Below are 20,498 nucleotides of genomic sequence, written 5' to 3'. Positions count from 1 at the left end.
TTGGTTAATGGCATTTCTTTCACAGAGCAATGCCATTTTCGTGTGCATGAACTTTGAATGCTTGCAGGATGCCTGAGAGCAGGGTAGAGCTACATTGTACTGTGGCTGCCACCTTGGAAGCAAGAAAGGGGTCATCCGGCCTCTAGTCTGGGCTGACTGCTGTGGTATGGTATGCATGGCGTACGGTGTTGCATGCCATTGGGGTATTCGCTGAATAGGGCTTGTGCTTTCAAACAATGCAGTCTTCCTCAGTGCAAATCCCACCCTGTGAATGTGCTATTGCCTGAAACATGTCAGTGAGAACAACATCTTCCTGTTTTAGGTAAGTCTGGCCTGACAGAGGAGCAGTGGGTTTGCTTCATTTGTTCTCAAGGATTGGCTATTATTTTGGCTGGTGGAGCCCTGTCAAGCACAAACAACGTGGTGAATCACCCAAAGTGTGTGGTGCCAGGGCAGGGCAGGCAGAACTGAAGACTTTCCGTCCAGCTCAACCTCTTAGGACTGGTCCTTGATGATGCCCCCGGTGGTGGTTAGTCTTTAATCAGACGTGCCCAGCAGAAGGGAGGTGCCCATCATGTACTATGACCAGCAGTTATGACCTATTGGCCGCTTGGAAAGGTTTCTTGGTCACTCCCCTGAGGAACTACCCTGTAGGTACCCAGCTATGGGTGTTCTTGGTTATATCTACCCCTTTATCTCTCCCTTGTGTTTGGTTCTTATGTAGGAGGCGGGTGTTCCCATTGCGCTTCTCTTCTATTCTTCAAGTCATGCCAGCTTTGAATGCCCCATGAAAGACTACATGGGTTGCCTCTCTGTGGAGGCATGCTTGCACCAGGATTTGACGATTCTGTGGATTTCGTGTTTGCTGACCTGATTAGTTGATTGCATAATGAATAGCCTATTACATACTGTGGTGGCATGTGCGGTTTACATATGTATTGTAATTTTAAACAGAGAATATCTTTGCAGAAGCCTTGGCTCACTGTTTGTCGGTGTTATTTCGACCTTGGCATTATGGCACTGCCTGAAACGTCGGGTCTTCGAGGCACGAGATCAGGGTTGTAGGCTCGATAGACCCATTGCTTGCCTTTTCATCACAGTGCTTTGGCCAACAAACCGTTCACCTAAATAGAAAACACACAGGGCCTCATTTTACACCAGGTGCTAAATGTCTTAGAGCATAATAATTAACAAGAGGAAAGAAGCACTCAGAATGTTAGCTATGCCCTATGCCACTTTGCTCACATCTACTAGCCGGAGCTAGTTGACGGAGCCTTAGGTTTGCTCAGCCTCTTAACCCTCCTCCGTGCAGAAGAGGTGCCAGTATCTAATTTTGTTTCAAGAGGCTTGGCTTGGGCCTCTATTGATTCCACCTCCATTTCACACCACTGAAATGCTGGTGTAATCCATTTGAATTCATTGGAATGCTGACCACAATGTGAATACATGGCGGCTGGCTTTACTGCTTGTTTTGTGTTATGGGTGTAACCCAGGATAACCGGGTTCCTGATTATTTTTTAAAGTGCTAAAAGCCATCAAAATTGCAGGGTTATACCGGCTGCGGTCATCTCTGTAATTAACACGTCACTTAAAAGAATTAAATAATTGCTGGCAGTGATTCACCTATGAGAGAGAACCCTGAGAACAATGTTGGTCTTCACCTCATTTCTGTCCTGTTGCCAGGTCTTCCACTCCCATTTGCTCTCCAATCATTGGTATTCCAGACTCACCCCCCTCCCTTCTTGACTTGTGGAAATCCAGGCACACTCTCTCCCCGCTATGACATTGATAATCCTGCCCACTCTATTCCAACACTATCTGCAGTCCTGCTCAACTACTTTCATTACCAGCTGACAGGTAGTAGCACCCTGCCACTTCTCTCCCTGACTATTTGGTGTTCCCACCCTGCTCCCTCATTTAGTAGTCCATTGAAAATCTAGGCAGATCCTGACCACCTAGTCCATTGTTTGTCTCCCATTCCACCCCCCCCCACTTGTAGTCCTGTGCACCACCCTCACTTCATGTCCCAGTGACAGCCCATGATCCCCCTAGCCCCGAAACATTTCCAGTCGATCCCCACTTCGCCATCTCAACTACTTTTCAGCCATGGTACCCCCTACATACCCAGCAATATGTAATTTCATAGAATACTTCTCATTGAAATGTACATTGACAAATATGTGCTCTTCAACACTACTGTTGGTAGATGATTCTGATTCCAAAATCTGCATATCTAATGAGGGGCAGAGTTAAGAAAATATCAACTTTTTCCAAATGGGTCAGGCACACTACATTCATATAGGGAATTCAATGCTGTGCCTGAATATGCAAACCACACCCACCTCACATGTCAGCAGCAGTGGCACATCATATAAATGGTACTCACCTGACAAGGGGGAGGGTTCCAAAAGGCTAACCGAAGTGCCATATCTCAACGTGGGACACCTCTTTGCATGTACCAATTCATGGCAAGGGCAATGAGACATGGTTCAATTTTCTACGATCTTTCTAGACATAATCACCTTTATGCCATTTTGAAGCAGTCAAAAGAGCCCACATGCCCAAAACATATGTCATTGCATAGTTTTTAGAGCTAGTGCAAAACTATGCAAGCACAATTCCAACAGCCCTGTTAGAAATCACTTGTATAAAGCTTAGAAATGTGTGTAAAATACAGTCAGGACACCAGCTTATTCCAGGAAGACAGCCCTGTCTCATCTTTTTTTGTAGCAGAAATAGCTGTTAATGGGGAGGCTTTCCATCCTTGACACCCCTAGTGGGGATAGTTATCAGCTTGTGCAGAATATATGCCTAACATGCCCTCCCTACCTCTAGAAGGAAAGCCCCCTGAAATTAGATAATTAAAGCATAGCTGATTGAGAATCCATGTTTCTTTTGAGACCTCGGGATCCTAGGCTGTGGGACATTCGACCTTCATCTGTGGCATACATTGAAAAATTACTTTAATGAATGAGTCTTTTATTACGAGCTGAATATGGAGACCATTCTCCAAGCACGGACCGGGATTCAAACCTCCTTTGCTCTGAGTTGTCTTGCTTCCAAGACAATTGTGTTGGCCCTGAGCTATCCTCCTGGCCATGCTCCAGCTTTAGCTATGTTCTGATACCTGATGTGGGGAGCCTGCACATCATTTGCCTCTGGGCTAACACATCTTACTCCTGTTTATGATGGAACCCTCTGTCCGGGTTTCTTTTGGTCCGTTCTTTAGCTTGTGACCAGAGCTTTCCAATGAGACCTGCTAGATATCAGTGACTAATAAGGGGGCAAAGATACTGCAAATACGAGAAAGCAATATTGCAGGATTGCCATCCAAGAACCCTCACCTGACAGCCTACAATATTATACTACCAGAATGCTTCTCTTCCCTTTCCTGAATCCTCTGCACATCCTGGAGCCTGGGATGTCCAGATTTGAAGGGGAACTTTGAAAAATCCACACTCCACCATGTTCCTGGCCAGCTCCACATTTTATCAAGCTCCCCCTGAAGAATCCTCTTCAGGGATTAAGCATCATTCTGACATTCTGAAGTTATACCTCAAAGCCAGGTGAATGGGGAGGCTGGCAGCTGCAGGTAATCCTTGTTCCTGTGGTTCTGTACACTGTGGCAGACGGCATGGAAGCCGTTTGGAGACATTAGGTTAGACGTCTGGGGGAAAAAATCAAGGTTTCTGGACACTGTCCTGATTACCTTGCAAATGCTGCACATTCCCCAACTGGCAAAAATCACAGCAGCTCCCACTAAGCACAGCACTTGAGCTAGATAGAGTGAGGCTTAAAATGGCACTCGGTGTGCCGGCTAAAATACTCAGGAATGGGAAGTCAGGGTCTGGGGTTTACGGATCTCGAGCAGCACATTCTCTGATGCTAACGTTTCTGCTTCCCAAAACCATTAGTACTCTGCCTATGGTAATCAGTGGAGTCACCAGAATGCTCCATCTCCTCATCTTCCAACTCCAGATCATTGTTGTAACAGGGTAGACGTGAGAAAGGGAAATGACAGCTGTCTGCAAAGGCCAGTTGTGGGAGTGTGGAGAGGAGACGAGGCTGCTTTCCATGTTAGGCCATAGCTTGCTTTGCTAACGTGCTAAACATTCTAGTTTCTACCTTATGCTTTACTGCTCCCAGGTGCCCAAGTGTGATTTTGCCCACTGTAATTGTGCTCCTGTGTGCCCCACTGCAGTTTTCCACACCCAGGTTTTTAAAAAAAAAAATTTCTTTAAGGTGAATCATATTGGTTATACATTTTTTTGACAACCTTTGATCACCATAATCTCCATATTTACAAACTAATAAAAAACATATATCAAATATCCGAATAAAGCAGGGAGAAGACATTATTTTAGTTCTTCTTTTACTCTTCAAGTTGTTTTTTTATTAAAAGTTTAACCAAGGCCAAGGTTATAGTTGTCTTCTCTCCCGCTAACAGAATTTTCCACCAGACTTCTCTGGTTCTATGACCGTACTTGGTAATCACTTCCTGCATCAATTTTCTTCTTTGTTGGTCCAAGGTCTTACAGTCCATTACTAGATGTTCTGTTGTTTCCTGTGAGTCTTCAGCCTTGCACAATCGACAAATCAATGAGTCACCGTCTAATTTGGCCAGTTTTTTATCGTCTTATTCCCAAACAGGTTCAAACGAAAACGAAAAAACTGATCTCTAAAGAAGAAATGTGGGAAGATCAACAGATATTTTGGTAGAGTGTTCAATTTCCTGTACTCATCTATTGGTCTTCCGTAGGTTTTATATTTCTGTCTTTCGGCCTGTGTCTGTATCCAATCCTGGATAAACAGTTTCTTCTTGGTTTTGTCTGGATTATCGACCAGGGATTGCGGCGATTCTTCAATGTTAGCCAGGAGCGACTTGCATTTCATCTCCCATTTTAGTAAGGCAGGCTCGTTTTGTTCCTTTAAGGCTTTTTTTTGGCATATAAAGCCCCCTTTTACGTCCTCCTGGATGCATTTCCTAAAGAAGGACAGTGTTTTCAATTCTGCTATTGCCTTTAGTGAAGTAAGGCCAAGTTCCATCCTTACTGCCTGGATTGGGGTACTTGCAGGTATGTTCAATGTTTGTTTCCAGAAGGCTCCTTCTATTTTTGTCCAATTTGCTGGGTCAAAATTAACGTATCCTTCCGTTCCATAGGTTAGAATAGCCAAAACTTGGGCACTGTAAAATCTAATCAATGGAAGTATTGAAAAACCACCATACTTCTTAAGTAGAATCTTTGCTTGGCCTGCTAGGAACCGTGCTTTCCTTACGAGACTCTCCTGTCTTGGTGTTTCTACAATACTTGTATTAAGACAGACTCCAAAGTAAGTTATAGCTGCCACACTGGGATCTTTGTACCATTCAGGTTCCAGGCATATTGTTTTGTTTTTCCTTGCCGACATCCTAATGGGAGAACGAATGATTTTTTCGGGTGATGACTAATCCGTTTTTCTCAATATATGTTTGTAGAGCAACCAATTGTCTTTGAAGCCCAATTGGGGTTTGATCAATGAGCACCAAATCATCAGCATATAACAATCTCCCTATTTCCATATTGGCTATTTTCGGAGGAATGCAGATGGTCTCATTAAATGCTGAATCGATGTCCGAGATGAATCGTTTTAATAGATCTGGGGCCAGGGTACAACCCTGTTTCAGACCCTTATTTGTTTCAATTGCTTTAGTTAATAGCCCCGCTGCATTTAATCTAACTTTAATCGACGTCTCGCTATGCAATTCTTTAATTGGGGCCAGCAGCGAGTATGGACAGCTCCATTGATATAGTTTGGACCAGAGTAGTGGACGACTTACTAAATCAAAAGCCTGCGTTAGGTCTATAAATACGATGTATAGTTTCTTGGCACTGTTTTTTTCAATACGTGCTTTTAGCAGATTTATTAGAAAAATGTTGATGCTTGTGCCCATACCCTTTTCAAGGCCAGACTGCCAAATATCAATATATCCTGAAGTAATTGCCCATCTTCTCAGAGGCTTCAATATTAAGGAGGCAAAGATTTTTCCAGGGACATCTGTCAAGGCAATAGGGCGATAGTTAATGGGGTCTGCTCTGGCTCCCTTCTTGTATATTGGAATGATGATCGATTCCCTCCAGGAGATTGGGATCTTCCTAGACTTAATTATATGTTTGAACAGTATTGACAGAAAGATCGCCCATTGGGATATGTCTTGTTTCAGAATACTATTGCTCCAGGCGCTCTTGAGTTTGACGATTTAGAAATAATTTGCGCAATTGAATCTGGATCAGATTCAATCATATCCCATTGCTCATTTGTTGGTAAGCTCCAGTCCGTCCTGTTCAAATTAGTCTCAAGGAATGATCCAAAGTGATTTTCCCAGGATGCTGCTGAGATGGGATTTAAGATTGTTGCTTCCTCTGGTGAGTCCTGTTGGTTTATCACACTCCACATTTCAGATGTATTCTTAGTACTGAGCAGAGTTAACATTTTTTCTGCGTCGTTCCTCATGATGATTTTTTTATAACATTTCAGCCAATTGTGGTAATGTTGCCTTATATTTTTCCGCTGAATATCTGCTAATAGTGGACTAACTTTCTTTAGAGAGTTGATCTTTTTCCTCATATTTTTTTTCTCTTTAGCCACTGTTGCATCGTAAGCATGTCGATGTGTAGTCCCTTCTTTTGCAGAGCTCCTCAATTTAACTTCAAACAGGTTAAATAGTCCCAGATAGTTTATGGGTCTTTGTTCGTCTCTCGATTCTGCACAATTAATCACAGTTCTTAATTGATTGGTTAACTCTGGGATTTTTTCCGGTGCAATTTTAACTCTGTTTCTTCTGCTGGTTACTTCCACATCTGGGGAATATAGGGTCTCCTGGGTGTAGTGGACAGGAATCAACTTCGCAGACAATAGGTTGTGGTCACTTTCTTCCATGTGCACCACCCTCAACCTGTTTGCTGGATCCACCATCTCACCAGAGATACATATGTAGTCAAGCACCTGTCCCCCACTTTTTCCGTTTCTTGTGATCTTAGCCGGGACATCTCCAATAGTGTTTCCATTCAGCACTACGATATCCAAGCATTCAATAGTTTCTCTCCACAAGATCCCTCTTTTTTCCGCTGCTGTAATTTTTATCGGGTGATGTAAAATGGGGGATCCGAGATTGTCCACACAGACTGCATTCAAGTCCCCACATATCACATACCAGGGGTCTTTCCATGTTAGGCTACATTTTACTATCCAGTTTGCCACTTGGGTTGGGAAGTTCATACTTGCTACACTTGCCGGATTCCAATACAAGTTAAGCAAGATTAGAATTTTTCCTTCTTTGTGAGTTTTCCAGGTTACTTTCCCTATCACTATTTGTATTAGCGGTGTCGGTGATATTTCCTCCAGTACCGTAAATTGGCGTTCGTTTTTAATCAGAATAAGCAGACCTGACATAGGCCTGCCTTTTTCTCCTTTGATCGCTGGGTTAAGATGTGATGAGTTGCCTTCTATCAATGGTAAGGATCTTAACCATGTCTCCTTCTAACAGAATATATCATGTTCTTCAATCTTGTCACCCCCAGGGGTCAACAGATGCTTAAACCCCCTGGTGTTCCAGCTTGCCACAGTAAGGGGTTGCGACTCAATGCTCTGTTCAGTCTATGGCTTTTTTAACTTGTCTGCAACCATGTTCATCAGCCATATCCAATTTTCTTCGGATCCTTGTGCTCTTCCTTTCTCTTCTTCTTTTCTGGAGGCTGTCCTTTCTCGATCGTTTCTTCTGTTGTAAGGGGACCGTCTTTTGCTGTTCCTACGGTGCCAATTATCCTCTCTCCGTGGGGTGCGTTGTTTTTGTTCTCGTTGTCTACTCAACGATCTTTCTTGTCGATTCCTGTCTCCGGTCTTCCCTTGGGTTTCATCACCTCTTCTTGATCTCTCTGATCTCCAATGATCCTTTTGTCTTAATTGCCACACTTTCGCTGGTTTAAGTATAATTTTTTGCTCAGTCAGATCGAACTCCAACGGTCTTAATGAGGGTGCTTCTTGCTGCAGTATCTGCTTTATAAGTGGTGTAGTAGGATATATAATCACCCTATCAGTCCGATCATCATCCAAGAATTCTACTATTGCCAGGTCATCAGATGTGAGAGATCTTAAAACTGGAACATGATGCAATAATCTTAATACGCTCTATTAAGTATTAATCCATCTGATTCCCTGGTCATTCTTTCCAAAAACAATCCATCTTGATAACTCCATGTTCTATTAGCCTCTAGACCTCCTCGATTTTTCTCCTGTTCTCGGTCCAGGGAATTCGATCTTCCCTCTCTTCCAGCAAAAGAACGTGGAAGTTTTAGTGGTGATATTTTATAAGGTCTATCATCTTTATTCAGATGATCTCGTCCTACTGGACATTCATTCGAATTTGCTGACGGTCGATTGGAGTTGTCTGACGGGTCCTTGTCTTTTATTAATTCAGCTGAATTCATTGAACTTCTCTTTTTAGTTGGCCTTTCGGTTTCTCTATCTGCAATCCCGTCTCTTCTTTGTGGACCTCAGACTCCCCCAATAAATCATCCTCATTGATTTTTTCTAATGTTTCGTCCACAATGGTTTCTTCTTCTCTCTCTGACTCAGCATCTGTGATATAATCTGAAATCGAATGGGTTGTCATATTCATCAAGTCAATATCCGAAGATCTTTCTTCCTCTATGATTTCACTCCCATTTTCTTTACTGGTTTGTACTTCGTCATAATGTTGTGTTGGGACTTGGATTTCCAACTGCGGGAGTTTAATATTTTTTTCTGGTAAAAATGTAATTTTGGCGGTTGGCACTGTTATATTATTAATACATTTTTTGACCAACATCCCTCTGGATTTAACCGGGATCTTCTGATTCTTTGATTTAGGGACTTGTTTAGAATTCTTGTTTTCCCTTTGGGGCAAAGGCCCCTTTTTACATACAGCCTGTTTCAATTGTCCATTTCCTTTCCCCTGATTATTCTTGAAAATAGGGCAAATTTGTTTCGACAAGGAATCTGTGGGGGCCGGATTCTCTTTGTCAGTCTGCTTCTCAAATGTTACAATAGCATCAGGTATATTTTGTCCATTATTTCTTTTTTCCACAGTCGTATGTACTGTGTGCTCTTGGATCAGATCTATAGTTTCTGATCTAATCTCCTCTCTCAATAATGTCCCATTTAGTTGGTTAGAGCTTGAGGTTTCTGTTCCATCAGATCCCACGGTCTTTGGAGCACTAGTTTCTGTTTCCTTAGCATGGTCATTAGGGCCCCCAATTATTTTTTCTTTACGGATGTTTATTTCCGAGGGATCAAATGTTCTAGACATCCGACGCATTTCTTTCTCCTTAATTAATCGGCCCAAAATTGTATGGAGTAGACCAGTAACATTTGCCATACTTGAATCCATGTCTTTTTGTATTGCGGTTATGAAGGCCTCCACAAAAATCATTTTTGATGTCAGCATGGTCAACATTGTTGTTTGGTCCTTCCATTGATCCCCTACCTGCTCATACAGCTTCATAAAGTGTGCCATAATAGCTGTTAGTGTCCTTATGTTTGATGCCTCAGTGTCTTTTCCTGTTTTTTCCGGATTCTCTCTGTTCTCATTCACTTCCGTCATATCTTTAATTGTTTGGCATTCAACTGCTTTTTTCAGATTTTCAACTGCCAATTTTCCCCCTAGGCAGTTATCCTTAGCGCTTCCCTTGTTCACAGGTGTTGTCAGGGGTAAGACTGGCCTTGGGCCCAGTACTATTGGGACTGTGGGGCCAGGGACCATGAAGAAACCCGGATCCAGAGGGTTTCCGTACTTTAAAGGGCTGTTGTGCCCTTTCTGCAGACTGATCCAGCGTTCAGCCTTCCGGAACTACAATTCCCAGCAGGCTTCACGGGCCCGTGAGCCAATGGGAAGCCGCGCTGGGTGTGGCGCGCGACGAACGCGCATGCGCAAGCTCCAAGGCACGGGGCTTGTGCTCGAGACGCCGAGGAGAGAGGACTTAAGCCCAGCAGCTCCCCGGAATCCATACGCGAGGGGCCTTGAGCCACAGGAACAACGATCCGGCCCCTCGCTGACACAAGATAAGTGCTGCTCGGCCCAGGGAGAGTCTGGGATCCTAGGGGAAGCGCAGGGGTCATACCCCGACCCCTTCCAGAGCCCCTGCGCATCACGCAAAAGCTAAGTGGGCGGATTCACGGGGAAAGTCGTGTTTGCTAACTGAAGGAAGTGTGCATGGTTTCGAGTGCATTCGTCTCATGGGAAAAGCGCCGGAAGGGCGCTTGAGATGAAGGAGCACTAGCTTGGGGAACCCGGTCTGAGGAAAGACCGCGCTCTGACACCCGGTCTGAGGGAAGACCGTGTTTTTGGGCAAAAAGTAACATTGGGGCTTGATAACCCACGTGCAGCAGCGCACCCTAAGATTCCTGGAATTTTTATATTAAAACGCTGAATGCGTGTTGAGAGAGTTTGTGAGAGAGTTTTTGAGAGAGTGTGAGACCAGCAGAACGTAAGACAAACGCTAATCCTTGCCCTTTGTTTTCTTTTAGTTTGAACCTGATTCGAACCTGAATCTCGGACTGCAAGGACGTGGCACAGGACTTGACAGCCTTTGCAGGACAGGACTTCAAGGACTAAAGCAAAGCTAAGTGTGCTAGTGCATGTGACTGTGTTCATGAAAATGTAAATGGGCTAATGTCAACAACTGTTTGTTGCTAATCCTGGTATGCTGCTGTAGAGCTCAAAAGGGCACCTTCATGTTTGTTCAAGGGGTCTGGTGAAGGTGGCAGCACCTTTACATGTAGAGGTGTTACGGCAGTTCCATCAGCCAGTTTGAGGAAAGTGTGCAGACATCGTTTACCCTAAAATCCCCAGTCCTATCCATAACTTCTTCCCAACCCTCGATCCGGTTATCCTAAAATCCCTCTACCTATCCACTCATCGAGATCCTAACCCTCCTTCCCCGCTCTGGTTAAGGAGGTCTGTGTAAAGCTCTGTCTTGCAGGCACTGAAACCATTGAGGGGGTGGTTGGTACTGCGTCGCTCCTGCGCCTAGGACCTGAGCATCTCTGACAGAAGCACAAGCCCACGTAATATTCAGGCGCCTGAGTGGTGTAGCCAACCCCCATCACCATTATGGAAGAGATCGCCAAGGTTTTGCAGGACCTGCAAAGCGAACTAGCGGCGTCCAGACAGGACTATGCCACGCTGTCAGCGCAGGTACGAAGTTTGGCCGCGCAAACAGCACCTTTGCCGGGTCACGCACCAGTACAGGTGCAAGTCACCCCAGAGCCAATGATTCCTCTGGCTCCACCTGAGCGGTATGCAGGAGACCCGCAGAAATTCTCTACCTTTATTACGCAATGCCGCCTCCATTTCCTTACGAAACCGGCAGCATTCCGATCCAATCAGTCTAGGACTGCATTCGTTATCTCCTATCTCACAGGAGATGCAGCAGCATGGGCAAATCCCCTAGTCCAAAAGGACAATATTATCCTTTATGATTGGGACGAGTTTCTCAGTGAATTTGAGAAGATATTCAATGGTAGGGCTGCCACCATGTGTAAGGATCGGGAATTGCTGACATTGAGGCAGGGAAATAAGGAACTAGTGACGTATGTCACTCAGTTCAATCGATTGATAGCCGAAGCCGAATGGCCACACGACAAATGCATGTCCCTATTTTATCAGGGATTGAGGGATGATTTGAAAGATCTTATTGCCCAAGTTGACCCCCAACCCCGAGAATGCTCGGATATGATTGATCTGGCGATGCGGTTGGATCATCGTCAGGCGGAGCGACGGGGGGATAGGAAGAAAGGAGAGTCACGTCCAGCGGCAAGGTTTGACCAATTTAAAGGGGCACAAGGGTCAATGGACAGGTCCGATGGAGACGAGCCGATGCAAATTGGGTCAGTTCGTGGTCCCCTATCAAAGGAAGAAAAAGAACGAAGGAGAAAGGATGGTGCATGCATGTACTGTGGGAAGTCCGGACACTTTGTTCGTGAATGCCCCACAAAGCCCAAGACTCAGGGAAACGCCTCGGCTCGTCGGTAGTGGGGGTCACCCGGTCGAGCCTGACTGATTGCAGGGCCCCGATAGAAGGTAGTTCCAATTTTGCCCCACACATTTCAGTAAGGGGGTGTCTTGGTTTTCAGGGTATATCAAAAGAGGTCACCATGTTGATTGACTCAGGGGCAACGGGTAATTTTATAGATATCCAGTTTGCGGCCAGGTTGGGTATCCCTATCCAGCAAAAGGCAAAACCTGAGCCCGTATGCGCTGTAGATGGTACACCTCTATGCTCGGGACCCATCACACATAACACTTATTTAGTGACCCTGAGTTGTGGTATTGGGCATTGGGAATACATTGCCTTTGACTTAATTGCTGCCCCGCAGTTCGGCCTTATCTTAGGGTTACCTTGGTTGAGAAAACACGATCCTCAGGTTTGTTGGACCACCGGTTTGATAAAATTTAGCTCTCCTTATTGTCAGGAGCATTGTAAACAGCCGGTGGCTGCGGCCTTTCAAGTCGCAGGCGTTACCAGTGTTCAACCCGAAGCGCGCTTAGAAGAACTACCCACAGAGTATTCAGACTTTGTAGACGTCTTCAATAAGAAAGCCGCTGAAACTCTGCCCCCACATCGGCCATTTGATTGCCGGATCGATCTTGAGCCAGGGGCAACGTTACCGTGCAGCCGTATATACGCCTTGACCGAGGCTGAAAACAAACACCTTCGGGAGTATATAACAGCCAACTTACAAAATGGCTTTATTAGACACTCTAATTCTCCAGTATCTTCTCCCTTGTTCTTCGTACCGAAGAAGTCCGGAGAACTCAGGACTTGCATAGATTACCGCGGGGTGAATCGGATAACCATCAAAAACCGTTACCCACTTCCACTCATCCCCGTCCTTCTAGATCAGGTTAGGGACGCGGTTATCTATACTAAGCTGGATCTTCGTGGGGCTTACCATCTTGTACGGGTGCGCGAAGGTGACGAGTGGAAAACCGCCTTCCGAACAAAATTCGGATTGTATGAATATCAGGTTATGCCATTTGGTCTCTGTAACACACCTGCTGCCTTCCAGCATTTCCTAGATGAGGTTCTTCGGGAATATTTGGACGTATGTGCCGTCGTGTACATCGATGACATCCTCCTTTATTACCATAGCCTAGAAGATCACGTTCAGCATGTACGCGCTGTTTTACAAAAGTTAAGGGAATACCACCTATATGCCAAACTTGAGAAATGTGAATTTCACCGTACTACCGTGGAATTCTTGGGGTACTACCTTACTCCGACAGGCGTACAAATGGATACAAAAAAAGTGAAGGCCATTCTTGATTGGCCCCCGCCAGCCAATGTCAAAGACGTACAATCCTTTCTAGGATTTGCAAATTTCTACAGACGGTTTGTCAAGAATTTCTCTGAGCTGGTTACACCAATCACAAGACTTCTTCGCAAAGGCTGCCCGTTTATGTGGGACGCCTCGGCTGAGCAGGGATTTCAACGGCTCAAGAAGGCCTTTACCGATGCACCGGTATTGAAACATCCGGACTTGTCCCAACCATTTGTGGTGGAAACGGACGCTTCCAGCCATGCGCTGGGAGCTGTTCTGTCCCAACGTGATCCTCAGACGGGGCTCTTACACCCAGTAGCCTACTATTCAAGGAAACTGCTTCCAGCAGAAGTCAACTACGTCATTGCAGACAGGGAACTATTGGCCATAAAGGCAGCCTTTGGTGACTCGCGGCACTACTTGATGGGGGCACGTCACACAGTGACGGTTATTACCGACCATCGCAATCTTCAGTTTATTAGGACTGCCAAGACCTTGAGTCCACGTCAACTGCGTTGGGCCCAATATTTCGCAGAATTTGATTTTATAATCACATACAGACCTGGAACGAACAATCGGAAAGCTGACATTTTGTCCCGCTATCCAGATAAGGTCTCTGAGGAAATAAAAACTGTGTCTCGGCCAATAGTCTCTCCGGTGCAAATAGTGGGTTTAACTACCAACATCTTTGAGAGCATCCAAAAAGAACTTTCCGTGCATGACCTTCATCAATGGTGCAAGCAGGACCCTCAGCACACCATTTTGGATGGGCTCCCATATCATGGGCAATCATTGTACTTGCCTACACCCCAGCTACAAGAACAGGTGATGTCATGGTGCCACGATTCCTCCCTAGCGGGTCATCCCGGTAAGGCAAAAACTCTAGAATTGGTGGGAAGACATTTTTGGTGGCCAAAGTGGCGGCTTGATGTCCAGCAATATGTACAACAGTGTGCAGTATGCGCTCGGAACAAAGCCGATCACCAGAAACCGGCAGGCCTCCTACGTCCCCTGCCAACACCAACTGCTCCATGGCATACATTTACCATGGACCTAATAGTTGAATTTCCACAAGTGCAGGGCTTTACCTCCATACTGGTGGTAGTGGATGCCTTTTCTAAAATGGCCCATTTCATCCCCTGCAAAGGGGTTCCAACAGCTAAAGAAATCGCTGAATTATTCCTGCAAAACGTGGTTCGGCTTCATGGCCTTCCGTGCCGTATAATCACAGATAGGGGTCCTCAGTTCACCTCCAAGTTCTGGCGCGAATTTTGTAACATTATTGGTATGGAAGTTCGGTTATCCTCGGGATATCATCCCGAGACGGACGGCCAAACCGAACGCGTGAACCAGGGGCTTGAGCAGTTCCTGCGTTGTTTAGCCGCAGGACGAGAGACAACATGGGTTCAACACACTTGGCTAGCAGAAATGGCATATAATAATGCTGTTCATTCTTCCACAAAACGATCCCCGTTCTTCTGCTTGTATGGAAGACATCCACGGATTTTACCTTCATCCGTCCCAACAGCAGAAACGGCACTGCCTACATTAGCAGGACAACGGATCGGAATAGAGCAGGTTTGGAAGGAGGTGCAGGATAATCTCGTAAAAGCCAAAAAAAAGTACAAAACTTATGCCGATAAACATCGACGTGCTAGCCCTGTATACCATAAAAACGATTTGGTGTGGTTGTCCACTCGTAATTTACGATTAGAGGGACCCAAAAAGTTGCAACCTCGCTATCTAGGCCCATTTAGCATTGAAAAAGTTATCAACCCAGTAGCGGTACGACTGGCCCTGCCGTCTCAGATGAAAATCCACCCAACTTTCCATACGTCACTGTTGAAGCCAGCCCCACCTGGGGTACGCACTCAAAAAGCACCCCCGGTACTTGTACAGGGGGAGCCAGAGTATGAAGTCCGAGCAATTTTGAACTCTAAAAAAAAGAATGGCCAAATCTATTATTTAATAGACTGGGTGGGGTACGGGCCTGAGGACCGCTCCTGGGAACCCTCACACCATGTACATGCCCCACGATTGCTGCGCACCTTTCACAAAAACTACCCTGAGAAACCTGGGGGACCTGCCTTCCGTGGGAGGGGGAGTGCTGTCAGGGGTAAGACTGGCCTTGGGCCCATTACTATTGGGACTGTGGGGCCAGGGACCATGAAGAAACCCGGATCCAGAGGGTTTCCGTACTTTAAAGGGCTGTTGTGCCCTTTCTGCAGACTGATCCAGCGTTCAGCCCGCCGGAACTACAATTCCCAGCAGGCTTCACGGGCCCGTGAGCCAATGGGAAGCCGTGCTGGGTGTGGCGCGCGACGAACGTGCATGCGCAAGCTCCAAGGCACGGGGCTTGTGCTCGAGACGCCGAGGAGAGAGGACGTAAGCCCAGCAGCTCCCCGGAATCCATACGCGAGGGGCCTTGAGCCACTGGAACAACGATCCGGCCCCTCGCTGACACAAGATAAGTGCTGCTCGGCCCAGGGAGAGTCTGGTATCCTAGGGGAAGCGCAGGGGGCATACCCCGACCCCTTCCAGAGCCCCTGCGCATCACGCAAAAGCTAAGTGGGCGGATTCACAGGGAAAGTCGTGTTTGCTAACTGAAGGAAGTGTGCATGGTTTCGAGTGCATTCGTCTCATGGGAAAAGCGCCGGAAGGGCGCGTGAGATGAAGGAGCACTAGCTTGGGGAACCCGGTCTGAAGAAAGACCGCGCTCTGACACCCGGTCTGAGGGAAGACCGTGGTTTTTGGGCAAAAAGTAACATTGGGGCTTGATAACCCACGTGCAGCAGCGCACCCTAAGATTCCTGGAATTTTTATATTAAAACGCTGAATGCGTGTTGAGAGAGTTTGTGAGAGAGTTTTTGAGAGAGTGTGAGACCAGCAGAACGTAAGACAAACGCTAATCCTTGCCCTTTGTTTTCTTTTAGTTTGAACCTGATTCGAACCTGAATCTCGGACTGCAAGGACGTAGCACAGGACTTGACAGCCTTTGCAGGACAGGACTTCAAGGACTAAAGCAAAGCTAAGTGTGCTAGTGCATGTGACTGTGTTCATGAAAATGTAAATGGGCTAATGTCAACAATTGTTTGTTGCTAATCCTGGTATGCTGCTGTAGAGCTCAAAAGGGCACCTTCATGTTTGTTCAAGGGGTCTGGTGAAGGTGGCAGCACCTTTACATGTAGAGGTGTTACGGCAGTTCCATCAGCCAGTTTGAGGAAAGTGTGCAGACATCGTTTACCCTAAAATCCCCAGTCCTATCCATAACTTCTTCCCAACCCTCGATCCGGTTATCCTAAAATCCCTCTACCTATCCACTCATCGAGATCCTAACCCTCCTTCCCCGCTCTGGTTAAGGAGGTCTGTGTAAAGCTCTGTCTTGCAGGCACTGAAACCATTGAGGGGGTGGTTGGTACTGCGTCGCTCCTGCGCCTAGGACCTGAGCATCTCTGACAGGTGTAGACTTAGTAGTTTTTTGAATATCAGGATTGGTCATGTTCACGTTCACGTTCACCTCCTCGCCTTCGGCCGATCTCAACATATTTTGAGTTGGAGGTTTCCTAGGGGTGGATGTGCATGATATATCGCTCTCCGCTGTAGAAACAGATTCCAACATGAGGTGATCAGGGATCTCCGATCCCAGATTCCCTCTGAATTGTACTATCCCATGTCTAGAAGACATCAGCTCCAGATGGAAAAAGTATTTCCTAACGGTAAGGTCAAATTTAGACAAGCCTCTTGGCTTCCATATATTTCTTTCTGGATGTTGATAGGGCAGGGCTGCATGGCTCCTAGTGGATGTTGGTCGGATTTTTGTTTTTCCGACTGTCGTAGACCAATGTATGGGTTGCAGGGGTTGCCCCCCCTTTGGATTCAGACCGACAGCACGAGTCAGTCACCTGGACCCCCGTCTTACTTGCCAGCGATGCATTCTTATCCACTTCTCTCGTCTGGTCTTCCCCTCTAGGGTGAAAGTCAATGGAGCTCGATATAACCTTTTGAGGGATTGCCGCGTCCATAGCTTCCACCCCTTTACTAATCAATGGTATGGTTAGATTGTCCGCTTCCGTCGCTGGGGCTGTGGTTATAGATTGGTTAGATGTTATTGGCACCGGATGGGCCATCTCCATTGCCACCCCCCTGTCTTCAGTGTTCTTATTGGTCAGAGACTCTTGATTCATAGTTTTAGGATTGGGTGATTTGACTATCTCAGTTTCATCTGGGGGCAGCTCCACAACAACTGGGGGCAGCTCCACAGCCGGATCGATAGTCACACATTTTGCCATGTGGCTAGCCGTACTTGCTACGACTACCACTTCCACACTGTTTATAGGGCAAGGAGGAGATTTGTTTTTCTTACTCACCCCGGCCGCCTCTTCAACGGAGCTGCTGTGGTCTTCAAACGTCCTCACATGAGCGTCTCCTAGGCTGAGCTGCAGTCACAGTGATGTTGCAGGTGATCCACTCTTCCACGAACACCTCGAGCCGAACACTCAGCCAAACACTCCACCACGCTCCGCTTGTGGCGAGGGTTTTGTACTGCAGGCTCCTCCTCCTCAGGCTTGCTATGGACAGAGCCAACAGACTGCAGGATCCAGGAAAAAAAAACGTAGTGGCCAATATCGGCCAAACACTCTGCCACGCTCCGCTTGTGGCGAGTGTTTTGTACTGCAGGCTCCTCCTCCTCAGGCTCGCTATGGACAGAGCCAACAGACTGCAGGATCCAGGAAAAAATACATAGTGGTCACACTCAGCCAAACACTCCCACCCAGGTTTTGCTCTATGGGATCTCACTGTGATTTGCCCCCATGGTTCCCAATGCAATTAGTTCTTTGGCATGTTATTTGCCTCGGATGTCAGTATGTTTTGCCTGACTCTCTCCTAGATCTTGCATATTGACCTTGCAGCATGCTGAGTTGTTCCTAGTGACCCTATCAGGCTCTGCCCTCTCTGGAATACCCTTTCATAATTTCATTCACAAACTATTCTCTTCCACTGCCTACTTCGTACGCAGTACTCCATGATCTCTCTGCTTTCTGCAGCTTCCCGCATTCCCCTTTGTCTTCCTGGATCAGCTGCTGGCCATTGCCCACTGCCAGGGATACCAGCCCACTGAAGTGTACCCAAGGACAGTGTAAAGACTCAGAGTACTTCTGCCCTCTGTAGGGCAGAGCAGAGGCACAGAGCACCACAGCCAAGGTTCTCTATGTGGTAGCAATGGATGAGCAAACCAAGGCGGTGATGCGGGCTGGTTTTTAAGTACAGAGAGGCTCCAAGCCCCCACAAAGGAATGTCCACACACTATGTTATGTGCTAATACAGTTCTTTGTATAAAAATAAGGTTCAGAGATCTATACACAATTAATAACACACTTTGTACTCTGGTAATTCTAATTTGGCAAATATATACGTCTATGTGGTACCACTCTTAGCTATAGATTCCTTTAAAATGCATCAATGCCTGACAGTTATTATGTGGCATACAAATAATGCTGCAAGGTGTATCAACATAGATCATAGGAAGGAAAGCAGGTTAGGCAGAATGCTTTCTTTAGCTACTAAGCTACTAAGACACAATTCTGAGTGAGGATTCCCCCACCTGGGCCACCAGTAATAGAATATTAACAAGCCAAGTCCTAAACGTTTAATCAGCCTTGTTTAATGGTCAAAACATTCAACCACCTCAATGTACCTGAGATAGAAGAGTTTCTTTGATGGATCCCTTGAGGGTGGACTCACTTTAAATGAGGGGCCACAGGGCATTGAGATCCTTGAAGAAAAGTTGAACACTGAAGTCGACACAGCAGCTTCGACCTTCACGGTGATCTCCGACGATCGTTTTTGGAAGTCCTGGGTAGATGAAGCGTGCGGTCCACCTTTATGCAAAGTGTTTGGTGCTGCAAAGAAGACTCAGTGATGGATGTAGGCCCAGCAGCAGGCATTGGGTGTCGGGAGTTGCTTCGGCGGACCTCTGGCCTGTCAGTGCTGCAGCCGCAACATGTACCTCGAGATAGCTTCGGCAATCAGAACTCGTCCACGGGCTGGACCTTGTATCTTCACTCCATCAGTTTCCTCGGGACGTCTTTATCGGCTTCGGGACACTGGGAAACCCACCGGAGCACTTTCCTTGTAAGCCAGCAACCTTTACTTTCTCCGGTGGACAAAGTGGTCGACGGTGATGGCAGGGGAGCCCCATGTCCAATGTTCTTAGGCAAAGGTGGAGCTTTTGCGGCTCTGGTCGTCGAGCACCTTGGCATCAAGCTGTACAAGCTGTCTCCGCTTCTGGGCGACACGACTCGACTGGCTTCCATCGGTCACAGAAATCTTCCAAACCTCCCGGTCAACGGCAATGGACTTCAATGGCCTCGTACCAGCGCTTCTCTTCAGGATTCTCAGTGGACCCCTTCTACGGTCAACAGCCTTTCAGGACTGGCTTCTAGAGTACCTCGATGAAGAGCAGCAGGTTTTGCACAATGGTTCCTTGCAGCTCGGGGAGAGATCTCCTAGCCAGGTCCTCTCTCAGATCAGTCCTCAACAGACTCGACAGCTTTCAGATTTTGTCGAAGGAAATGCAGCAGCAATTATTTTTCTTCCAGCTCGGATTCAAGGATGAGCTTCAAGTTTCAACTTCAGCTTCTGAACAAATTTGTGAGAGGTCCCCAGATATACACATCTGTCCCTCATTCACTCTGGCTGAGCCAGGCTCAGTCGGCCAATCACACAGAAGGACACTCATGTAGGCAGGCAGCCAATTAGGCTCACAGTGCATTCAGGCCATTCAATTCCACCCAGACAACCATAAGGAATGTGGATTGGGACAAGCACCCAGCCTTTCAGTACACCACACTGCATTCATTTCAGTTTCGGGCAGGGCTATCTCATTCTTTGTGTCACACACACAGATACCAGACATCCATAACATGGCATGCATAGTGATCACACACTCCATTCACCCAGGTCCCACCCCAAGGGTGTACCCACTACACAGAGTCACGGGGAAGGCTCCAGCCAGTCTGGCCTGGACTTCCACACAATACCATATATGGTTCTTCCATCCAACAGCCAGTCAGGTTAAGGGACAGAGTCAAGCCTCCCAGGACTTTGGGAAAACAAGGTAACAGGCAATAGAAACCAAGCCACAGGTGCCATCTTGTCTC

This window comes from Ambystoma mexicanum, chromosome 3p (assembly GCF_040938575.1).
Source record: "Ambystoma mexicanum isolate Mex_15411 chromosome 3p, UKY_AmexF1_1, whole genome shotgun sequence".
Lineage (NCBI taxonomy): Eukaryota > Metazoa > Chordata > Amphibia > Caudata > Ambystomatidae > Ambystoma > Ambystoma mexicanum.
This window is presented reverse-complemented; position numbering follows the sequence as displayed.